The sequence below is a fragment of the Pelophylax lessonae genome, assembly GCF_965119305.1.
Source record: "Pelophylax lessonae genome assembly, chromosome: 1".
NCBI lineage: Eukaryota > Metazoa > Chordata > Amphibia > Anura > Ranidae > Pelophylax > Pelophylax lessonae.
This window is the reverse complement of record NC_138768.1, coordinates 351091738-351106500: the sequence shown is the minus strand read 5'-3', so window position 1 is coordinate 351106500 and position 14763 is coordinate 351091738. Positions and strand designations below refer to the sequence as shown.

At 44.6% G+C, this 14763-nt stretch overlaps 1 protein-coding gene across 1 annotated transcript in view; it reads right to left on the bottom strand.

The window, feature by feature from the left end:
* Positions 1 to 14467, bottom strand: part of AGTPBP1 (ATP/GTP binding carboxypeptidase 1) — a 295080-nt gene extending 280613 nt beyond the window's left edge. The window contains exon 1 of the mRNA XM_082261111.1: positions 14312 to 14467. The gene's annotated coding sequence lies outside the window, so the exon portion shown is untranslated. The remainder of the gene's footprint in view (positions 1 to 14311) is intronic.
* Positions 14468 to 14763: the final 296 nt, after the last annotated feature.

Below are 14763 nucleotides of genomic sequence, written 5' to 3'. Positions count from 1 at the left end.
AACCTAGCAGAGACTCGTGGCACATTTGAGCACACGCGGGGAATTCCCATGCATGTGCACATACGCTGCTGGATTATGGTATTTGGGACTTCTAGGACCAGTGGTCTTCAAACTATGGCCCTCCAGTTGTTTAGGAACTACAATTCCCATCATGCCTAGTCCTGTCTGTGAATGTCAGAGTTTTACAATGCCTCACGGGATGTGTAGTTCCGCAACAGCTGGAGGGCCGAAGTTTGAGGACCCCTGCATTATTTATGTACATACGTTGGCTTTTCCCCACACATGCGCAGATGTGTTGTAGGCCATGGCCAGTACCTAAAAAAGGTATAAACTTTTTTTTTTTTTAAAAAGGGAAACATTTTTCAAGTATGCAAGGAGGGGGTTGAACCAGGACAGAAAAGTTATTGTCATGTGTGAGGGTAAATGAATCAAAGGAGAAGCATTCTTGCATTATAATCTGACCATCATCTAGAAAAACACACTTGGCCTCTGCTCTACAGAAGGGTTAAACGTGTATAATTTTTAATTTGTTTAACTACTTTAAAACAAACTTTTACCCAACCAGGCATTTACCTACCCTTCTTCTTATCCCCTGCAGCTCCATAAGGCACCAGAAGCCAAAAGAAAATACCAGGTACCTTAAAGTATAGACCATGTCATTCACTGCATCGAAGGCATACATAAAAGGCTATTTAATGCAACTATGTGTTAATACATCACTAAAATTACCTTTATAACAGTACTTGAATCGGACTTGGTGTCAGCCCTTTATAATCCCTTCTACAGCAGAGCTCATACTGAGAGACAGAAGAAGCACAAAGTGCCAATAAGTTTGACTGCAGTGGTCACATGCTAACAAGGAACATGTTGATAGAAAGAGAGAGCAGAGTGACATCAAGATGAGTTTATCTGTCTGCTGCTTCTTTGTTCACTGAAAAACTGTCTTGCGCCCTACCAGACAAGGCAGAACTTTGTAAATCTCACGACTGGGTTGAAAGAAATACAAATCAGTTGGTCAGTAACACTACTCTAATACACAGGGTGTATTTAGCGAATTTGCCTCTCGCGGCTTGTAGCTTTGCCTTGAACAGGCTTTGCAAAGGATTACTTGAATAACATCACTAAAATCAGGGTGGATAAAAACTGATTAATAAATCAATGATTTAAAAAAATGATTTAAATCAGATTTTAAAAAAATTAAATTTAACCACTTGCCTACTGGGCACTTAAACCCCCCTCCTGCCCAGGCCAATTTTCAGCGCTGTTGCACGTTGACTGACAATTGCGCGGTCATTCAACACTGTACCCAAATAAAATTTTTATAATTTTTTTTCAAACAAGTAGAGCATTCTTTTGGTGGTATTAATACCCCGTTCACACTGAGGCGACTTGGTCGCCTGACAAGTCGCCGTGGGTTGCCTGCCATAGAGTAGCACAGGACTAATAGGAGCGACACTAGTCGCTCCGACTTAGAAAAAGGGTCCTGAGCTTCTTTGGGGCGACCTGGAGCGACCTGCATTGACTTCAATGATATGAAGTCCGTGCATGCCGATCCGAGGTCGCGGTGCAAGCTGCGCACCGCTACTTCACAGGTCGCCCCCGCAAGTCGGGTCGCGCCTGTGTGAACCGGCTGTTAATCACTACTGGGGTTTTTATTTTTTGCTGAACAAACAAAAAAAGACTTTGAAAAGACTTTTTATAGTTTGTTATAAAATTTTGCAAACAGGTAATTTTTCTCCTTCATTGATGTACACTGATGAGGCAGCACTGATGTGCACTGATAGGCTGCAAAGGTAGGCACTAATAAAACGGCAATGATGGGCATTAATAAGGCAGCACTGATGGGTGGCACCAATGGGTGGCACTGAAGGGCACTAATAGGTGGCAATGATAGGCACTAGTAGGTGACACTTATGATGGGGCACTTGATAGCTGTCACTGGTGAGCACTGATAGGTGGCACTGGCAGATGGCGCTGGTGGACACTGACAGGTGGCACTGATGGGCACAGATGTCCCTCTCCTCGTCGGGACCGATGTCCCTCTGACAGCAGCCAGCGATCGTTTTTTTTTTTTCCTCACACTTAAAGTGTGAGGAGAAAAAAAAAACAGCCGATCGCCGGTGTCCTGCCGAAAACTCCAACCTGCCGAAATCTCCAACCACGTTATTTCCGGTGAGTGTACACTGGGAATAATTGGAAATTTCGAGCACTTGGTGTTTTCACACAACACCGGCAGCCTATACACCCGAGTACATGGTACATGAACCTCTAACCAAACCTATATCTATCTTGTTATTCTTTAATGTTAGAATATACACTCACCGGCCACTTTATTAGTTACACCTGTTCAATTGCTTGGTAACACAAATTACTAATCTGCATATCACATGGCAGTAACTCAATGCATTTAGGCATCTAGATGTGGTGAAGACGACTTTCTGAAGTTCAAACCAAGCCGCAGAATAGGGAAGAAAGGAGATTTAAGTGACTTTGAACATGGCATGGTTGATGGTGACAGACGGGCTGGTCTGAGTATTTCAAAATTGCTGATCTACTGGGATTTTCATGCACAACCATCTCTCGGGTTTACAGAGAATTGCACGAAAATGAGAAAATCAACCGAGCAGCAGTTGTGTGGACGAAAATGCCTGGTTTATGTCAGAGGAGAATTGGCAGACTGGTTTGAGATGACAGAAAGGGAACAGTATCTCAAATAACCACGCATTACAACCAAAGTATGCAGAATACCATCTCTGAACGCACAATACATCGAGCCTTGAAGCAGATGGGCTACAGCAGCAGAAGACCACACCTGGTGTCTCTCCGGTCAGTTAAGAACAGGAAACTGAGGATACAATTTGCACAGGCTCCCTAAAATTAGACAATAGAAGATTGAAAAAACGTTGCCTGGTCTGAGGAGTAAGCCTTGTATCAATGGTTCAGGCTGGTGGTGGTGGTGTAATGGCATGGGGGATATATTCTTGGCACTCTTTGGGCCCCTTAGTACCAATTTAGCAACGTTTAAACCAGTGTTTCTCAACTCCAGTCCTTAGGGCACACTAACAGGCCAGATTTTAAGTATTACCTTGGGGAGATGCAGACTAGACTACTGCAATCACTGAGCAAATTATATCACCTGGGATGGATTTCAGTTATCTTACAAACCTGGCCTGTTAGTGTGCCCTGAGGACTGGAGTTGAGAAACACTGCTTTAAACCCCACGGCCTACCGGAGTATTGTTGCTGACCATGTCCATCCCTTTATGACTACAGTGTACCCATCTTCTGATGACTACTTCCAGCAGGATAATGCACCATGTCACAAAGCTCAAATCATCTCATCACTGGTTTCTTGAACATGACAATGAGGTCACTGTACTCCAATGGCCTCCACACTCACCACATCTCAATCCAATAGAGCACCTTTGGGATGTGGTGGAACAAGAGATTTGCATCATGGATGTGCAGCCAACAAATCTGCAGCAACTGCGTGATGCTATCATGTCAATATGGACCAAGATCTCTGAGGAATGTTTCCAACACCTTGTGTATTCTATGCCATGAAGAATTAAGTCATTTCTGAAGGCAAAAGGGTATCCGACCCAACACTAGCAAGGCGTACCTAATAAAGTGGCCGGTGAGTGTATATCCATATAGAAAAATAAAACAAATCTCAAAAAACTAGCCCGGTGTCCTATTTGTGCTCCATTGACAGCAAGGGTCTTACTTTGAATTGCATTTGAACCGAGAGGCAAAAAAAGCATAAACTTGCCAAATAAATTAGCAGAAGTACAGTATGTATTAATTGTTTACGCAAAATAAGGAAGTTCTTCAAGCAAACGTTACCAGAAATTAGAGAGCAGAAGCAGGTGAAAGGTTACAGTCTACAGATTACCATTGTTAGTTTGCATCCTAAAGCCACATGCCACACTAGGCATTTAGCCCATGTACATCCAATCCTGGTGTGTCCGTACCCCTAGGAGGCACAGGTGTAGCATCCAACCCTGCTGTCTGTTAAAGTTCATAGCAGGCTGAAGACAAGGGGCGCTGTACAGAGTGGTACTGCATTTAGTGCCTTATGCGTTCAGGTATGTATTCTTCTGCCCCTAACGTGAGTACCACTCTGCGCAGACTCCAGCCTTAGAGTATTTCAGCCTACAGACAGTGGGACTGGACATTACACCTATGCCTCCTGCCTGCACAAAAATGTTGGGATTGGATGCATCCAGGCTAAAAACGCACAGTGTGTATATGGCCTGAAATAGAAGTACAAGTACAGTGCCTTGAAATAGTATTCATACCCCTTGAAATTTTCCACATTTTTTTCCATGTTACAACCAAAAATGTAAATTTATTTAATTGGGATTTTATGTGATAGACCAACACAAATTGGCACATAATTGTAAAGTGGAAGGAAAATTATAAATTGTTTTTACAAATAAATATCTGAAAAAAGTGTGGCATGCATTTATTTTCATCCCCCTTTACTCTGATACCCCTAGGTAAAATCTAGTGGAATTAAGAAGTCACCTAATTAGTAAATAGCGTCTCCCTGTGTGTAATTAAATATCAGTATAAATACAGCTGTTCTGTGAAGTCCACAGAGGTTTGTTAGAGAACCTTAGTGAACAAACAGCATCAGTAAAGCCAAGGAACACCACAGACAGGACAGGGCAAAGGTGTGGAGAAGTTTAAAGCAGGATTAGGTAATAAAAAAATATCCCAAGCTTTGAACATCTCACAGAGCACTGTTCAATCCATCATCCAAAGATGGAAAGAGTATGGCACAACTGAAAATCTACCAAGACATGGCTGTCCACCTAAACTGAATGGAAAAATGCACTACCAGAGGCAGTTCACTGGGTGCATAAAATATGTGTAAAACGTGCCACATCCCAATATCTAAACTGGAAAATCGAATCAAAAAACATACATGGACTTTGTAGGCACAGAGGTATAATAATAAATATATAAGTTTATTAATATATTTTAAAAACAGACACAAACCGCATCTATAAATCCATAGTATGCCAATGGTTGTGTAATTGGGGAGACATACAATAATAAATACAAAACTAGAAATAAATAGTTAACTTTGATGTGATCCACATCGAATGATTCCGTCAAAAGGAACAGATAGGTACAGCAGGTACGGCGGTCCTCCGAAAGGATCACTACATGTGGTCATCGCAGGTACGTATAATTCATGAAATTGGAGCTAGAACACTCAACATGTTTCGCATGTATGCTTTGTCTGGAGTTTAAGTTCGTTGCTCTGTACTCTGCTTATAGGTAGTGTAAAGTGGCAAGGAGGGTTGAGAAGCCAAGAAAGCCAGAAGAAACAAAGGAAGACTGGGAATCGCACATTATTGATTCCTATCAATGGATGGTAGTAATTCACATGTATCTGATAACGTAAGGGCTGTCATACTTTTTATGGGCCCATGAATATCCGAGGCCAAAAAGATGCACAGGCCGCCCAGTCAGCAAAGAGCGGGCAGGTGAACTCAGCGGTAATTGATCATGTGGATAACAAGAGGTAATACGTAGCACTTCAAAAAAGGTATCAGGGCCTATGGTCGGGCTCCTTAGCTGCACCTCGCCCTCCAAGGATGGGGAATCTCCCCGTTTTTACGTTATAAGATACATGTGAATTACTACCATCCATTGATAGGAATCAATACTGTGCGATTCCCAGTCTTCCTTTGTTTCTTCTGGCTCTCTTGGCTGTTTAACCCCCCTTGCCGTTTTACACTACCTATAAGCAGAGTACAGAGCAACGAACTTAAACTCCAGACGAAGCATACATGCGAAACATGTTGAGTGACCCAGCTCCAATTTCATGAATTATACGTACCTGCGATGACCACATGTAGTGATCCTTTTGGAGGACCGCCGTACCTATCTGTTCCCTCTAACGGAATCATTCAATGTGGATCACATCACAGATAACTATTCATTTCTAGTTTTGTATTCATGTACCAACGTATTATGCCCTCGTATGTCTCACCAACCAATTTGCTAAAGAAAACAACATCAGCAGTAATCAGCACGGATTTACAAAGGGGTGTTCTTGTCAAACCAATCTGTTAACATTCTACGAGGAGGTGAGCTGTGAGCTAGACAGTGGGAGACCTGTGGATGCAGTGTACCTGGATTTTGCTAAGGCGTTTGATACAGTTCCCCACAAACGCTTGATTTATAAATTAAGGGCGACAGGCATCGACCACAAGGATTGCTCCTGGATACAGAACTGGTTAAAGGGGCGTGTCCAAAGGGTGGTAATAAACAACGCATACTCAGACTGGTCTGAGGTGGTAAGTGGTGTCCCCCAAGGCTCAGTTCTGGGACCAATTTTGTTCAATTTATTCATAAATAGCATTGAGGACGGGATCAGTAGCTCGATCTCAGTTTTTGAAGATGACACAAAATTGAGCAGGGCAATAACTTCACATCGTGAGGCAGAAATCTTACAGAATGACCCGAACAAAATAAAGTGGGCAATAACATGGCAAATGAGGTTTAATGTGGATAAGTGCAAGGTATAGCACTTAGGGACCAATAACAAAAGCAATATACAAGCTAGGGGGGGACCTCTGGGGGTATCAAAAATGGAGAAAGATCTGGGGGTCTTGGTTGATGATAAATTTGGCAATAGCATGCAATGTCAAGCTGCAGCTGCAAAAGCCGGCAGAATTTTGGCATGCATAAGGAAGGGGATGTATTCCAGAGATAAAACTATAATCCTACCACTTCATAAAACTCTGGTCCGACCAGATCTGGAGTATTCTGTCCAGTTCTGGTCGCCAGTCCTCAGAAGGGATGTATTGGAGCTTGAGCGAGAATACAGAGAAGGGCAACAAGACTTATTAGGGGATTGGAGGACCTTAATTACGAAGAGTGTTTAGAAGCACTTGATTTACTCTCCCTGGAGAAGAGACGCGTGAGAGGGGACATGATAGCGATTTACAAATACCTCAACGGTGATCAGAGCATAGAAAAAAAAATATTCAATCGCAAGGAATGCATGAGGACACAAGGTCATACCATGCGTTTAGAGAAGAAGAGATTTAACCTCAGGCTATGCAGGGGGTTCTTTACTGTAAGGGCTACAAGATTGTGGAATTCTCTGCCACAAATGGTAGTAACTACGGGAAGTATGGCTACTTTTAAAAGACTCTTGGACGTACATCTCATGGATCGAAACATTCAGGGGTATGAGAAATGAATACGTCCACACACACCAACACAGGTTGAACTGGATAGACTATTGTCTTTATTCAACCTCACCTACTATGTAACCATTGGCAAACTATGGATTTATAGATGCGGTTTGTGTCTGTTTTTAAAATGTATTATAAATAAACGTATATATTTTTTATTATACCTCTGTGCCTACAAAGTCCATGTGTGTTTTCTGATTTGATTTTCCGTCCACCTAAACTGACAGACCAGGCAAGGAGAGCATTAATCAGAGAAGCAGCCAAGAGGCCCATGGTAACTCTGGAAGAGATGCAGAGATCCACCGCTCAGGTGGGAGCAACTGTCCACAGGACAACTATTAGCCATGCACTCCACAAATCTGGCCTTTGTGGAAGAGTGGCAAGAAGAAAGCCATTGTTAAAAGAAAGCCATAAGAAGTCCCGTTTGCATTATGTAAGAAGTCATGTGGGGGACACAGCAATCATGTGGAAGAAGGTGCTCTGGTCAAATGAGACCAAATTGAACTTTTTGGCCTAAAAGCAAAACCCTGTGTGTGGTGGAAAGCTAACACTGCACATCACCCTGAACACACCATCCCCACCATGAAACATGGTGGTGGCCGCATCCGGTTTTGGAGATGATTTTCTTAAGCAGGGACAGGGAAGCTGGTCAGAGTTAATAGGAAGATAGATGGAGCTAAATACAGCGCAATCTTAGAAGAAAACCTGTTAAGAGTCTGCAAAAAGACTTGAGACTGGGGCAGAGGTTCACCTTCCAGCAGGACAACAATCCTGAACATAGCCAGAGCTACAATGGAATGGTTTAGATCAAAGTATATAAATGTGTTAGAATAGCCCAGTCAGAGTACAGACCTAAATCCAAATAAGAATCTGTGGCAAGACTTGAAAATTGCTGTTCAGAAGCTCTCCATTCAATCTGACAGAGCTTGAGCTATTTTCAGAGAAGAACGGGCAAAAATGTCACTCTAGATGTGCAAAGCTGGTAGAGACATACCCAAAAAGACTTGTAGCTGTAATTGCAGGGAAAGGTGGATCTACAAATGCACGCCACACTTTTTTATTTGTAAAAAAATTAAAAACATTGATTGTTTTCCTTCCACTTCATAATTATGTGTCACTTTGTGTTGGTCTATACCATAAAATCCATTTATGTTTTTGGTTGTAACATGACAAAACATGGAAAATGAATACTTTTTCAAGGCAATGTATACTTTAAGGGACATCTGCACCCAAAACTGAAAATTTTACTTTATACCTTGGGAGGTCACATGTAAAGGTCTCTGGGCACCCAGGTGAAAAAAAAAAAGAAAAATCTACCCTTCCTTTGTTACAGAAGGCCATGTTTTTCTGTATACTAAAAAGCAGTTGCATTAGCACTCCATAAATCTGTTCATACTTACAACACAGTTATAATATTGCTTCACTCGGAATAGTATAATTGCTTCTTTATCACAGTAGCAGAATGACCCCTGGGCAAAATTGCATGAGGAAGTTAGCTTGCACTACCTGGGTTAAGTTATATTCTTTAAAAATTAAGTGTACATGTAAATCAACTACCCAATGCTTACTAAGGTTGTCAGCAGATCGGCCTCTACAAATTCAGCAGTGCCTAAAAATGGAGAGCAACTGAGTATGCGCTGAGCAGTGTGAAACAATGTATTACTGGATTGAGACACTTATTTTTAATGTCTTACATAGCTATACCTGCAAAAGGGGCCAGCCTGAAGTGATCTAGCAGGACTTAATTTTCTGACTAAAGTTCCACTTTAAAGCGGAAGTAAACCCATCAATGTAACAGTTTCAAAAGACAGTATTCCCGACACATGCTGGAAATGTAACTGTCACATTGATTCGCGGGAAGTATGGTGGCTTTCAAAAGACTCTTATGCCTCGTACACACGCAACGATTATCGGCCGACCGATCGTCCGACTTTTGTCCAAGTTGTGTTTTATTGGTTGGAATGTGCCTAGACTGCACACAAATTTTCTCGGCCAACAAAATTCTACTTCAGAAGTGATGTCATGTGTTGGTTTGCTTTCTTTGTGTTTTTTCTTCTCTGAGCATGCCCAGTCTTGCTCATCTGATTTTTCCCTGCCGAAATCTGTACTGACTGCACGAAAATCGGCCATTGTGTTGACGGCCAACAAAAATTTTATAGTCTGCACACCAGATTTTTTTCGGCCGAAAAGTCGGAGTTGGTTGTGGGAAGCATCATACTAACAAGCCGAAAATCGGCAGATCGGACGTTGGCCGAAAATTCCCTGCCAATTTTCGACGCGTGTGTATGGGGCTTTAGTCTCCATTCACACTAGTCCGACTTGTCAGGCAACTTGGTCAGCCTGACAAGTCACGCACTGTCGCGTCCCATAGTGTAGTACAGGAACGGTTCTAATAGGAGCGACACAAGTCGCTCCGACTTAGAAAAAGGGTCCTGTACTACTTTGGGGCGACCTGGAGCGACTTGAATAGACATTCATTTTCTGAAGTCCGTTGCAAGTCGTGCCGAAGTCGCGGTGCACGCGACTTCACAGGTCGCCCCCTAAGTCGGATCGCCGTAGTGTGAACCGAGTCTTAGACGTACATTTCAAGGATCAGAACATTCAGGGGTATGCGAGATAATTACGGCCACACACACCTACACAGGTTGAACTGGATGGACTATTGTCTTTATTCAACCTCACCTACTATATGTAACTATGACTGTGCTCTCAACCAGACTGTCAAACCATCCAAAGGCTGGTGTCATAACTGATCACATGTGCAGCATCATGGCAGTTAAAAATTAAAACAGAGGCCAAGATGGCAGCTTCCTTGGCTGAAAACGATAGGAGGGTTTACTTCAACTTAACTCAAAAAATCCCATCTAATGCTCCCAAGCCTCCAAATCTCCAAATTTATTTTTCCTGCGAATGTGATCTGACTTCATGTTAGAGCAGGGGTCTCCAGACTTTCTAAATAAAGGGCCAGTTTACTATTCTTCAGACTAAAGAGGGGCCGGACTGCGGCCAGTGGGAGTAGAAAATGTCCTGCCATCGATAGCAATTCCCCTTCATTGGTGTCCATTAGAGGAAGATTACGCCATTATTAGTGTCAGTAGGAGAAATATTGTCCCATCATTGGGGTCAGTAGGAGGAATAGTGTCCGATCATTGGTGTCAGTGTGAGGAGTATTGCCCAACTGTTGGGGTCAGTGGCATGAATTATGCCCCACTGTTGGGTGTCATTGGCAGGAATTTGCCCCCATGTTAATGTAAGTAGGAGGAAGAGTGCCCCAAGGGCCAGATAAAGGCAAGCAAAAGGCCGCATCTGGCCCCCAGGCCACAGTCTGGAGACCACTGTGTTAGAGGGTGACTACATTTGTTCTCCATGATCCCACTTTATGTAGGAAAGTAGCCACTCTCGCTCACTTCTGAAATGGACCATTCGTAGTGTTAACAGAGCACCAACATGAACTGTTCGTTCCATTTAAAAAAAAAAGCTCACAAAGGATGTTACAATGAGGCCAAAAAAATACTGTAAGAGTCCATTTCAAAATAGATTATGGGGCCATTAATCCCCGGCATTAATGTAAAAAGAGAAAATAATCAACAATACTTACCTATGTCCATGCGACATGTTCATTTTTGCCAGTTTTCATCATGCCTGCCCTGTGTGCTGCCTGGGCTCCTATTTCCATGCCGTTATTTTGAAAAATGTAATGCAAACTTAGAATGCGCGAGATGAAACACGACATCATGCGTCTGATGTTGCACATGCGAGATACAACACTGCATGCATCTGCTGCAAAACAATCCCCCCAAGATCTCACAATCCCAGGTAGAAGGGTTTTTTTTTTTTTTTTACTGGCAAATGAATGCAATTTTGTATTGCATTTGCAAAAAATCAGGCGCATGACGTTATGCACATCATCGCTCACATGTGCAGAATGATAGTACTGCAAGATCTCGCACTTTAGTTTAGGTATGAGACTTTCCTGAAGGCCACATTGATATTGCGTTCCCAATGGGCATCAACACAGCCGGGGATACATCTTCTCTGTCCTCAGGCAAACTAAGCAAAAAACTTTTTTTAAACAAAGCGTTGTTAGTTGATGCGAATGCTGCTGTGAATTTTAGGGAAAGGTCCCTAACAAAAGTGCTGTTAAACTCTGATTTTTCACAAGTTGTAAGCCTTTAAGATGAAGGGCTCTTTCAGGAACGTTCAGATCCGCCTGTCCGTTTTTTTTGGCGGATCTGAATGGTCGCCCCATGCATCCCTATGGGGAATCGGATGTCAGCGGAGACATATCCGCGGACATCCGATCCGATCCGTCAAATCTGGACGGATGGAAACCCTATTTTCCATCTGTGTGCCCTGCATTCAAATGCAAAGAACGCTGTGCTCCAATGACTGTAGTGTGCATACGTGGGAGTGACATCATCACGACCAAGCCATTCAAACGGCTGGGAGTGTGAATTTGGAAGGAAGAACGGGCAAAGATGGAAGCGCCAGCAACGGTGACAGGGCACCGCTGGGGGGCTCCATTTGAAGTGTAAAGCTGGGTATACATGTATCGAAATTCGGCTGGTTCAGCAGGATACAATAGCACAACGGGGGAGATCCCTGCATCCACAATGCTTGTGTGGATGCAGGAATCTGAGTTTTGCATTCAACCCACTGATTAAACGGAAAAAAAAACTCATGCTATGGCCATCTTAAGTCTGCTATAATGTTTGGTATGTGATGCATTGCGGCACTAAAGTGATTGTAAAGTCTATTTTTTATTTTTGGGGTTAAACATAACAAACATGTTTTACTTACCTGCTTTGTGCTGTTGGTTTTGCACAGAGCAGCCCAGATCCTCTTTTAATGGGGTCCCTCCCTCCCATTGAGTTGCCCCCACAGCAAGAAGCTTGCTATGGCGGCACTCGAGCCGAGCTACAGCTCCCTGTGTCAGACACGGAGCCGTGGCTCTGCCCCCTCTCTCCTTATTGGCTCACTAACTTCGATTAACAGCAGCAGGAGCCAATGGCGCCGCACTGCCATCTCAGTCAATGAGGAGAGAGAGTCTGGGACAGCCGAGACACTCCTGCAACATTGCTGGATAGAGATGGGCTCAGGTAAGTATTAAGGGGGCTGAGGGAGGCTGCTGCACACAGAAGGCTTTTTATCTTAATGCATATAAGCACTTTCACTTGCAGGAGTCCAGATTTTTCAACAGAGTTCACTACTAAATTTAAAGCAGAAGTTCTGCGTTTGCTCACTGCAATAAAATACACTTACCTGTTTGCAGCGTCCCCCTGCATGTAAACTGAGCTGTGCAGCTCAGCTTACAGCAGCTAACACATACCCTGTATGATGGCCTCCTGTGGATGCATAGGAGTCACATTACCCAACATCGGCCACTGAAGATGGCCAAATACCAGCACACATAAGAAGACCCTTGGGACCCAGGAAGATGGGACTGTTGGAGGAAAGGTAGGTATAAACTGCCTTTAGCCCACGTTCACATTGGTCCGATTTGACATGTCAAATCAGAGGCAATTGCCAGCAATGGCAATGTCTGAATCGGTGCGACCCTGACTTTTCTGTGCCGCACCGATTCCCAATAGAAGTTTCTGTACTATTTTTGGCAATTGGGGGGGGGGGGGGGGAGTGATTTCCATAGACATCTGTGCAGGAACCCGCACAGCTGTCTGTGAAATCGCCCCCTAAGTCGGACTGAAATGCCGGCTTGAACTCACAATTTCAAAATGGCCTCAGTGTGAACCTGGCCTTAGTTCCGCTTTAAATTGGAAGTAAAGGCATAAGGTTTTCCAGTGCTGTGCCCGTCTGAAGCGGCTCCATCTCCTCTCTTGACATGGAGGCAGCAGCAGGAACCACTGGGATGCAGCCCTGTCCTCACCCAGGCTGGTTCCTCGCCAGTGCCATCTTAAGTGCATTAAAGGGCCCTGGGCAATGCAGTGCACTGGGGTCCTGCCTACACAATCACCCACAAGAATAAAAATCCAAATTATGGATAAGGTGATATTTATTGGTACAGCAGTGCCAGCCTAATGACAGCTTCCAAGTTGGGTGGCTGGGTCCGGTGAACACACACACGGATGGGAGACAGACTCTACTGTCCTGTGTGTGCCTGTTTCCCTGGAGGCAGACCGGCATTCCTGCAGTTGTGGGCTCCCCCTCCATGGCCCCAGTGGCCTGACAGCAGCGCAGGGCCGATAGGCGCTTGCCACCTGCTAAGTTCGGCAGGTGGGATGAAAATGGGAATCGGAACTAAAGCTTGACTGGGGCTGGGTCGCTGGGCAAGTGGGGCCCCCGGGCAACTGCCCAGCGTGCCCGTTCGGTAAGATGGCCCTATTCCTTGCCAGTCCCTAGAGCCGGTGTGTTTACAGAATCACACTGGTTCCCACATCGCAATAGTGTGAATCCAGGGTGAAATACGATGCATAAAATGCATACATTCTGTGTTTACCTTTGCAGCGTGAACCACCATACATGCAGTGCCGACACAGGGTCATCCAGTGCCCAGGGCAAAAGATGCCAAACTGTGCCCCCCCCCACTTCGTTTTGGGGTTAGCAGTGATGTCGCTGTCACTAATCCTGTCAGCCTTGTAAACAATTGGTGCAGGGCGCCCCGATCTCTGTAATTGTCCCAGCCCTGCATACATGCATGGTATGAACAGGGTAGATGGCAATGGTTTTCTATGTGCCCTGATCTATGCAGATGAACAGGCATGGTATGAATGAGCTGTCACCACTGTGTACATGATTCCACCTTCTATATAAAAGTAGTGAGTTGTGCAGTGTGTGGCCCTGACACAGCAGCTTTCCCTGCATCATTGTGCTGCATCTCCTATACGATGCCTTTATGTATTATATAGAAGTCTGCACTAAGCCCATAACATCACCCCTTCAGACTCAGAGTCATTACTAATGAAGGCGACGCTTTGTGTCTCTATGACAACACACAGACATGTCACCGACACACGTACAGAGGGTGGGGAAAGCGCACTGTCACCCGCAATAGCCCACCCCGATTATTGCCGCAGCTGATCTGCTGACACAGTGCGGCCAGCACACACATCCCTTCCCCCCAGGCCTTATCACCTGATCCGTGCACCTCTCCTGCAGCCGCTGCTCCGGCTTCCAGTCCGCTCCTTCCCCGTACAGAACACAGCAGCAGATGGAAACAGACGAGCGACAACTCGGGCTAGCTAGGAACCGAAGATGGGCAACTGGGCGGGGCTTCACTCCACACACCTACAGGGCGCGGGGCGGGGCTTTACCCTCTATGATTAGAGGAGCTGTCAAAGAAGGCAGGGTAAACGAGATGGGTGTGGTTGAGCATGTGTTGGGCGGGACTGAGAGATGTAATTGGTGCTCGAGCGAGAGGGGGGGCGGGCTGTTGTGGTTGCTGCAAACAACATTACATGACACGGGCGGCTTGTGTTCTTATTCGCCTGAGGGTGTAGGAGCGAGTGCTGAGATCTGTCTGCTGCATGCACGTGTTCTTCTTCCTGCCAATACAATCCTATGGGAGGGTTACTGCATTACTATCA